This window comes from Accipiter gentilis, chromosome 6 (genome assembly GCF_929443795.1).
Source record: "Accipiter gentilis chromosome 6, bAccGen1.1, whole genome shotgun sequence".
NCBI classification, from domain to species: Eukaryota; Metazoa; Chordata; class Aves; order Accipitriformes; family Accipitridae; genus Astur; species Astur gentilis.
Genome location: NC_064885.1, coordinates 22,417,890 through 22,427,799, shown reverse-complemented (window position 1 = coordinate 22,427,799; position 9,910 = coordinate 22,417,890). Strand labels below are relative to the sequence as shown.

Here is a 9,910-nt window from a genome sequence, read left to right as displayed (position 1 = left end):
GTGCCTTCTGCATTTTTTTTATTTCACTCTATTTTTTAAGAGAGGAAGTAGTACAAAAGTAAAAAGAAAGGACTTATTCTCCTCTCCTAGACAACAGCAACTGCAGTAGTTTAAGTATTTTACAAATTCAGCAAGGATTGTGTCATATCAGAAGACTGATGGTTGTTTGTATTGACCTATGATCTCTTATATTTTTCAGTTCTCCTGCTGGCATCCTGGTCTTTATTTAAATATTTAGGCTTTGTTGCCTGGAGAGTCACTATATCCTTGCTGTTTAAATATGATGTAAAACTATTTATCCTCTGTTTTTGGAAATTTTGGAGTACAAGATGGGCTAGAATTACACTTAGTCTTTCAAAGTTTAGTTAGCAGGGGGATGTATGCCATAGTACATCTGACATCTTGTAAAGTGCATATACATTACTGTAAGAAAAAGCCTTGTTGGAGGGCAACTTGTTACTTTATGAATCCTATTTTTAAATCAATCATAAGAGATTGAAAAATAAGTGAATAATGGTTTTCAGGTGTATTTTGGGGTGAGTTAAATGATGAGATTGTTTTCTTTGTCTCCTCAGACCTTAAGTTTCTAGTCTAAAAGACAGTCACTGAGATGTGTTGTCCTTGACAAAGAGTTATACCTGACCAGTATCTCTACTGTAGTCAACTTTGTTTTCCTTCACAGAGATTGTATCTCTCTTGTGAGCACTGTACATTGTCCCAGGTAGGGTAGGCAAGACTTCAGAGAAAATATTAACAGAGAGTCTGCACATACTGTAAGTTGCTGGGAAGTGGCTCTGTAGGTGTGATGGTTCCATAAAGAAAATGATACATTTTCACTTCACAACATAGGATGTCATAAGAGTTGTAATGCATTTTAATTGAAGAGTGGAACTGCTTTCTTGTATAAGCTGGCCCACGTGTATTTTATGCCTTTCACCTTTGTTCACCATCTGTCCTTGCTGGACCTGACGTCTGCCATCTGAGGGCTGCCTCCCTGATGCTTAATTCTCTGATTAGATGCTTATGGCACCCTCAGAAAAACTCCAGAAAACCAAAGACAATCAGGTGTCTTTGTATGGTACTACACACTTCCATATCCCCATGGCGCTTTTGTGCGTACACCCTTACGAACAGCCTTTTGTGTGTCCAGACCCCAGATGGTTGCCTGCAGTCACAGCCGTTAGTAGAAGAATCATATTCAAATTGTCTAATGTCTAATAAACTGTACTGACTTTGCTTTTGATGTGAACGGATGTTTTCAAGTTGAAGAAACAAAAGATCTGCTGGGGAAAATTGCCAAAGATATGTATCATTGTAAATCTTGAAAGGGGGGGGGGGGGGGCGGGCAAGCAGAATAAGTTACAACTACTTCTTTGGTTTGCTGTGGAAACAAGCACTGCACAAGTTGAAGACTAAAACCCAGAAAATATGGTAGAATTAGTAGAATTTCCCTTAAATACTGTTGCCTATATCATTGCAGCTAAGCAACTAACACAGACTTTTTTGTATGTTCTGAATTCATACAGGCCATATTTGATACCTGGAATACTTAGCAATTTAATTTTACTGAAACGCTTCCAAGAAGAAGACTTTAAAGTTTTTAGAGTATTCCCAGAAATTGCAATGGCAATAACTGAAAGTCTCTGAGGGTCTCTCCCTTCCCCTCTGCCCTTTAAATCAGGGAACAGAAAAATGTGACACATCCTGAGAGTTTCAGATGGAGTTTCCCAGAGTTTCAGATGTTCGTAATCAGTCTGAGCAAAACAGAGTCTACATGGATATTAATCAGGCTTAAGTGGTATCTTTGAGTAAGTATTCAGGGCTGGGAAAACAAAGTTGTGGTGTTGTTTGTTTGTTTGAACATGATGAAAAATTTATTAATGTAAATTTTTTTTTTTTAGCTTTCTGAGGCATGTTGCTAAAACATGTTTTTCTAATAACTAAACAGTTTTAAAAATCTTTTTAACATAGAAAGGTGTGATTATGAAACAGTAAAACTCTTAGATGTATCTAATATTCCTGGAATATTTTTTATATATCTATTAAAAGAAACCTATAAAAGAAAGGTGAATGTCTAGAATACGCTGGGTAACAGCAGTGGTGTATTTTTATAGGGAGGATGTGAATAAATCCATCTTTGATACAGATTCTACAAGTTTTGGAAAATGCAGGACTTTTCCTCCAGAAGCAAGGCAGAATGCAGGGTAAATTCTGCCTTTTTGAAGAGAAGGATCTTTTTTGGACCTACCTCTTCATTTGTCTGACAGTTATATTTTGAAATCTTGTGGAAATTATCCACTAAGCAGTTTAGGAAAGCAGTTTTGAAATAAAAACCAGTCCGTTTAAGTTAAAAAATTTTTGGGCATTGTGAATGAGAGATACATTATTACTTATATTTCCAGAAATACATCGTGGGGAAATCTGGGTGACAGATCTACCCCCATTAGCTCCTCATGACAGGATTTGAAAGAACAGCTAATGTGCTATGGTTTTGCATGCTCAAGTTGCCTGTAATCCAAAGTATGCATCTTGTGGCTTTCCACAAGTAATTATTTTGGGATGTCATATTCACATTAAAAAAAAGATAGAGAAAGATCATTGCAGTGACTTCTTGCTGACTATAAAGTCAAAACTTTTCCCATAAATATGGGAATAATGACCTATTTATGAGAATAAAGACCTATTCTCTCACTTGACTGGCTTAATGGACAAGTACCAATATTATCAAAAGCATCAATAATATCTAATCAGTTTTCTTCACATATGTAGTAGCTGATGTAACAGAATGAATACACAGTGACCTAATGATCCAGGGGGCTTGGATCAGTCATAATTTGGTCTAAATCAAGCTAAGATGATATTGATGCATTGAAGAGACTTAAGTGAGCTAATGAGGATTGACTTGTACCCCAAACTCAACAGTGTCACTGTCCTTTTACAAAACAAGCATGTTATGTACTGCAGCATCAGCAGTGTGTATACTGACTTGGTTTGCAGTGTTCCTGTGACAGCCATTGTCCCAGACTCTATATCCATCTCTTCCTACTGAAAATTTTGTGTTTGATTTCTCTCCTGAAATGGACCTTCCTATTGTTGCATTTGATTACTATAACATACTCCGGGAAGTGCTATGTAGTAATACCACTTGAAAATTAAAGCTAGTGCAAAATATGATTACGTTCATTATTAGATTTCAGAGCGGAGACCAGAATGCCAGAGTCTTGTGAACTAGCTGCCAGTCGGGTTCTGATGGGGTTTGTGGCATTGTAATGACTTGAAAGGGTCTAATATAGTTTCAAAGCAAGTTCTAAGAAAATGCCTCTTTGTACTGGACTGCAGCACGCAGTGGAGGTATGGGCTCTCTGGGTTTCCCAAACAGGAACTACCTCCTCAGAGATCATTCCCAGACAGAGGTTTTTGTGTTGGAATTTAACCACTGGAATTTGCCCTTTAGGTTGTGCAGAACCCAAAATAAGTAAGTAGAATGAGTTTTGGATTGTTTTCAGTACTGTAATAACTATTGCCATTGTTTATCAGTTGATTCTATCACATCCTCTAAGGTGTCCCTACCTCGTTTACTGTTGGCATAGACCAAGTAGTTATTACAGTGTTTAAGAAAAACCCCTTCCCTGAAAACCTTGGTCTGTCTTGTTTCTGTGTTGGTGGAAACTTATGACTGTCTATGTCGAACTAAATTTTGCATGAAGGAAATGACTTGAATGCCAGCTCCCTAGAGAAATCAGTTACTTCAGACAGTCCTTGAGACTATGAGCTCTGACAAAGGTAATACACGAGCAAAACAAAAGGGGACCTGAGCTGCTTTTTTCTTACCTGAAAGGATTGTGTCTGTATAGTCCAAGTATTTTTTTCCTTATCTGGTCTGTTTGAGGAGGAGACTTGGCTATGTTATAGGATATGAAGTATAGAGTAAGCTTTGGAAATGCATCTGAGAGTGTGGGTAGCTCAGCTTTTGGATAGGTGGACTTTTGACATTTTAAAATAAGCTACTTTTGCAATGTGGGGTATTTCTGAATGTCATCCTTATTTCTCAAATGGGGCATGCAGAATCTTTATCCTCTGTTTAGAATCTTTGAACTAATGAAACATTTATGCAAGTACCAATTTCCTAATCTCTGTGGGTTTTCCTCATTGTGTTTGTAGGGGGAGGTACTCTAAGAAGGGAAATTCTAACTTCTGCCCAATGGCCTGTGGGAGCAGAGCTGAGTCTTAGAAGCAATGTCTCAATTCATTAAGAGATGCATGTATCCTAGCTTCCTGGTTAATGGTTTTGGTAGACTCCAGGTAGCAGTGGTAAAGTTTGAATTAACTGTTCCAAGTATGTGGCCAGGTCAGAATGAAAACACTCATGTAGAGAAGCTCTGTCACCAGAGCGTGCTGTGAATGGTTAGAGAAAGGTATGTGCTTCAGTGTTTCTTTGAGTCCTCTGATAAAAATGTTCAGCACTCATGGAAGCAGAGCTTTGGGTCTGGAGTACTTTTAAGATGAAAACATCTTTTATGGGAATTTTGTGAACTTTAGACAATTATAGATAAGGTCTTGTCTTTTCATGTGGATATCTAAAATTTCTGAAAATAAAGACTTTCATCATAGTTCTCAACTTTGGCTCCTGTATAAGAATGGTGATTGTGGTATTGCTGTTACCTAAGAGGGCTGTTATAAATAATATGGGTTGCTTAAGCACTTTAAATGGAAAATGCGATGCAAGAAACATAGTTCTTACAATCCATAAATATCAATTGTGTTTTTGTGCTGTCTTGTGGACTTCAAGATGGGCTTTGTCCATACTGCCCACTCTGCTGAACCGTGTTTGGCAGCCTTGCTCAACTCTCCCCTCTGCCTTTCTCTGGAGCTTGCCCAAAACTCAGACCTGCATTCAGGCCTGCATCCAAACAGGGAGAATTCGGGGGATGTAGATACGTGGGCTATAGAAGCAGTGCCTAAATGGTCTTTTGCTGTGAGCTGCTTCTGCCTGTGCTGTGACGCAGCTCTGACGGGAAAGCCAGGCAGCTGCAGGGCAGGCAGCCTGGATGTCAGCAGAGCAGCTCAGCCTGGTACAAAAAACCAGAGCAGATATTGCCACCCTGAGTATAGCAATGCCCAGAAACCAAGTGGGTAAGATATCAGTGAATTGATTTGTTATTTAGCTGGATCGTAGCATCAGGGCTCAGTACTTTGTGTGTGTAGGAACAGTTTCCTAATTACTTTGGAGTGGAGTTGAGAGTGGATGAAGGTTCACCATGTGGTAAGCATGGAACTTACCTTGAAGATGACGCTGTACAGGAAGAACAAAGTTGGACAGTTCACTCTTTTTGTCTGTTTGCGAAACTCAGATGCCAAGATACCTTTTCAAACTATGTTTCTCACGTGTGATACAAGTAGAAAGCAAATTATTGCCTTCTCTCATCTAAAGCAGCTTTGGGTTTCCTCATCTCTTTTTTCTTCACTGCACTTACTGTTTCAAGAGCAGCTTTTAGTATCAACTGTGTGCCCAGCAATTCCAAGCAGATAGGAGAGGCAGATTTCTCACCTGCCCCTCACCGCCTAACAGTGGTGAGAGGCAGAAGATTTCTCACCTGCCTCTCACTGCCTAACAGTGGTGTTTCCCAGTCACATACAGAAACATGTATTATTATTAAGCTTTCCTTTCTGACTGATTTTTTTTTATTTCGTGAGGTTAATAAAACCAGTGGAAGACTCAGGGAATCTGAGTGATACACAATGCTTACTATACCGTCTGTGGTCAGCCCTTCATGTGCGCAGCTCCAGGAACTATACGAAATGGTTGATTTTGCTGATTGTGTCGCTGAAAGGTTATCTTGAAAGGTTCATAATGTAGTTATACAAACGTGCGCATCTTTCTCACCTCCCCAGGTATTGTACAAGATCAGCTCGAAAGAACTGGCGGTATCTATACTGTGTTCAAAGTCTGTTTTAAGATCGTGTTAATATTTTAAAACATGATTGTTTCCTATTCTTTTAACAAGCCCTGTGGAGAGGTGTATACATTCTAATGTATAGACAAATAGCATGTTCTAGCCCTCATTAATCAAAATGACACTTAACATACGCTAAGTGTTCTCACATTTGCACATGAAGCATGTTCCCAAAACTCTGTGCTGCCTGATTGACCTCTGCATTGTTCAATTTTCAGACCTAGGTGTCTAAAGCTGGCTGAAAAGATACAAAAGTTGACTTCTGATGTGATTTATTTAATCTTCTTTTGCAGAATTAGCATTACAAACCATGTAGAAAATCTTTCCAAGTTTGGTTTTTGCATCAAGCTTGGCACAGGCACGAAGGACCACATCCCATCGTACGCTGAAAAACATACCACTTACTGCCAAAAGATGTGTTAGGAGACACTGCCACATGGGGAAAGTGTGTATAAGAAATAAGTCCGTTAAAAACTTAGGAAAAGAAAGCAAACCATCCTTCAAGGCACCGCCTTGCCCATCTTACTCTGTTCAAACATTGCCCATTCTAGGGCTCCTCTCCCAAATGAGTGCCATGGAACAGATATTAGCTGGTGCTCACATCTAAGAGAAGGATTTAAATTCAGTAACTTGTCTGCTAGTAAAGAGCACAGACAACTACTCATTTCAAGACTTCCACGTGTGTATATATAAACCAGACAAAGACTGCCTGAGGGCGTCGGAAGCAGTAGAAAGCCTTTTCCAGGCTTAAAGAACTGTGGAGCATATAGAAAGCTCCCATTCATCCTTTGTTTTCTATCTACTATACTTCTACAGGTTGTCCCAAAGGCTGGGGGGCATGGGAGTGTGTGCAGGGCCTGGAGAGGAACTTGAGTTTAGTGCTGCTTTCTAAAATATTTCATTAGGGTTCTAGAGTGTCTGACCCCTGGAGCCACCTCTAGGTCCCCACAGAAGGGGTGCTGCCATAGTCTCATGCTTTTTTTTGCCCACGTGGCATGTGTGAAACATATGGCCAGTTTTAGAGCAACTTGTACTAAGGATTTCTTGACTGAAGACTCTCAAAGAATTTGCAGAATTTCCTCTCCATTTTTTTTATGGTCTAAGCATGGGTATTTCTCTTGTCTGGCTCAGTTCTTTGCTAAAAGCCTGTCTGAAGACTTTAGTAAAAGAAATACAAATAATGTAAAAATAAATATTGCCATGAAAGAGTAGGGAGGGAAAATCTTGCCTTTTCCAGCCTCAGATGTATAAGCAGAATTTGAGGAAAAATACTTATGTATGCAAGTTCTTCACCTCTGTAAGTTTTTATTGTCTTGTCCTGCAAGAGACAAGTTATTTTATGTCACCCTTGCCGACTGCTCTCAAGTCTCTGAGAGAGTTTAATCTAGTTTTGGGGTGAGAAGGCCATAGCCAGTGTGAGGAGATGCAGCATCTGACATCGCTTGGCCTGAGCACTGCCCCAAGCGCTGCGTGTATGAGAGGGAAAATGCAATGTCTGTGTAAACCTTATGCTGGTGTTCCTGGGCAGGGGAGATTTAGAGCCAGAGGTTATCAGGATTTGAACACACCGATTTTCAGGTTGGTATTTACTGCTATTAACGAGTAGCGATGGAAGCACTCGCCTTTTGACTGTTTTGTAACCTGCAGGGGTTTGACGGGACTTGCCTTGCCTGCAGCCCTTGTAGAAGACGGGAAGCCTCCTTGGAAGCGTGGCTTTGGTTTCGGCATCCCAAAGCGTAATTAGAGCTTCTCCTGCGCGTATCTGGCCTAGAGCGATCACATAATGCAATCCCCCACCCCCCGCCCCCCGCGGCTATACACCCTTCGTTTTCACGGCCGTGCCAAGTGCGCAGTGCCAAGCCCACGTGCCATCTCTGCCCCGTCCCCAGCTCGGGCTCTCCCTTGCAGACCACGAGGTGCCAGCAGGAACCCGCTAGCAGGATTTTTTGCGCTTTCCTGGTGCTTCCCCTTGCGAGAGGCAAGCTGGAAGGCTGGCGGTGGCGCCGGTGGGGCCGAGCAGCCTCCCGGGCCGCGCAGCACCTCGCCCGGAGCTCGCTCCCGCCCGCCCGAAGGGCTGTGGCGGCGCGTGCTGCCTTTCCAGAAAAGTTTGTGGGTGCCCGAGGGCGAGTTTCGCGCGCGAGCGGCGGGGGCTGGCGGGGGGCTGGCGGGGCGCTGGCGGGGCGGCCCTGCTCCGCGCCCGCGGGGGCCGGGCCGGGGCGGGGGGAAGGGGCGTCGCCATCTGTTGTTAATTCCCCAATCATTGGATTAGTAACCCGCGGTGATGAGATCAGCGGGATCGGCTTTCGCGAAGGGGCACGGCGGTCGCCGCGCTTCCCAGCTGCGCCGGCTCTCGCATGAGGCGGCGGCGGCGGCGGCGGCGGCGGCGGGCGGGCGGCTGGGGGAGAAGGCAGCGCGCACAAAGCCCGGTAGCCGCCGCAGGCCGCCTCCCGCCTCACCGCCGCCCCCGAGCACCGGGCGGGGCTCCCGGGCGGCCCGGCCCAGCCGAGCGGAACGGAGCCGAGCCGAGTCGAGCAGGGCAGAGCGGGGTTGCGCCGCCCCGAGCCCCGGAGCCGCCCGCGGCGCCCCCCCCGCACCCGGGCTCGGCGCCCGCCTCGGTGCCGGGCCGCGGCGCCTCCCGGCTCCCCCGGCCCCGGCCCCCTCCCGCCGCCTCCCCGCGGCAGCGGCTCGCCCCGGCGCGGCGGCAGTTGCTGGAAGTCGGCGGCAGGGATCAGTCTCTCTCCCGGGGCGAGCACCGCGTGAAGGCGATACTGCCGCAAGTCACGGCGACCGGGGGGTTTGAGTTTGTTTACTGGTGATTGGCGTCTCTTCCTCTGGACTCTCCTTCTGCTGGCATAACGGATCGATAGAGGTGCTTTGATGGGTTTTTAGGGTAAGTTTGCCACGGGTGGGTTCTTCTGTTCGTGGGAATTCTGCGTTTTGTTGCACAGCGTGTAGAGAAGAGGGATTTTTGGTTTTGTTTTTTTATACAGTGCTGTTTTTCAAGCTGGTGTTTAAAGAAATACACTTCTGAACCGTTTTCTGTTTTATAATGGAACGTTTTACAGTAGAAATTAGTTTCCTGAGCTATGGAAGAGAATTATTTCTAGATGTTGTATAGAGATTTACATTTCTTAGAAACTGAGTTTATTTGACTTTGCGCTGGTGAAAGCAAAACCTTTCGCCTGATGATTGTTACAAGCTAATATTTCATAGTGGTTACTTGGTGCTTTTCAGGCAGTAAAAGCCAGACCTCAGTTCAACTGTTCAGACAGATCTCAAATACTAAACTATCTTCACAGCAAGGGTAAGAGGCAAGCTGAACCCTTTGTCAAGTCAAGCCTGAATTTGTACAAGAGGCTTGGGTTTCAACAAAGAAAGGTATTGACTGAACTTGCCCTCACGTTACTTCTAAAAACTCCCAGCCGGGCGGTTGGGTTTGCCTTCGTTGGTGGGTAGCTCTTTCTTGCAGAGGGACCAAGGGCTGGGGAGCTGGACGCTGCTCTCGCAGTCCCGTTCATCCCTGAAGAGAGGGCTCCGGAGTAAGGGCAGCAAAGGAAGTTGATGTGGCAGCGTCCATGCTGGCAGCAAATAATTTTTATTTCTTTGTGTCTAAGGCTTAGAGTGTAGACTGCTACAGCAGGGAAAGCGTCCTATATAGAGAGATGGCCAGCTACTACTTCAGTTGCTGGTTTGATGTTGGCTACAGCCCTTTGGTGCTTAAGTCCTACCTGATATTTTTGCAGTGCTCTGTTTGCCCTCGGTGATAGAAGCAATCCCTGATAAGATATCTCCACATTGCGAAAGAGCGTATCCTCCAGGGAAAAAACATCCCGAAGAGTTACTCTTGATGCTTGTGGCTGAAACTGGCCTGGCTTGTGCAGCATGTCTCAAAGGATCCTACATTTTTAATCTTGTTTCTGTAACTAATGCAGCTTGTCAGAGATGTGAATATCAGA

The 9,910-nt window shown here is 44.0% G+C and overlaps 1 protein-coding gene across 2 annotated transcripts in view; it reads left to right on the top strand.

The window, feature by feature from the left end:
• Positions 1 to 8,596: 8,596 nt before the first annotated feature.
• The window catches only part of SPSB4 (splA/ryanodine receptor domain and SOCS box containing 4), an 84,938-nt gene continuing 83,624 nt past the window's right edge, over positions 8,597 to 9,910 (top strand). The window contains exon 1 of one of the 2 annotated variants that reach the window (XM_049803696.1): positions 8,597 to 8,844. The gene's annotated coding sequence lies outside the window, so the exon portion shown is untranslated. Of the gene's footprint in view, positions 8,849 to 9,910 lie in introns of both variants that reach the window. The other variant, XM_049803695.1, reaches the window with a different exon arrangement.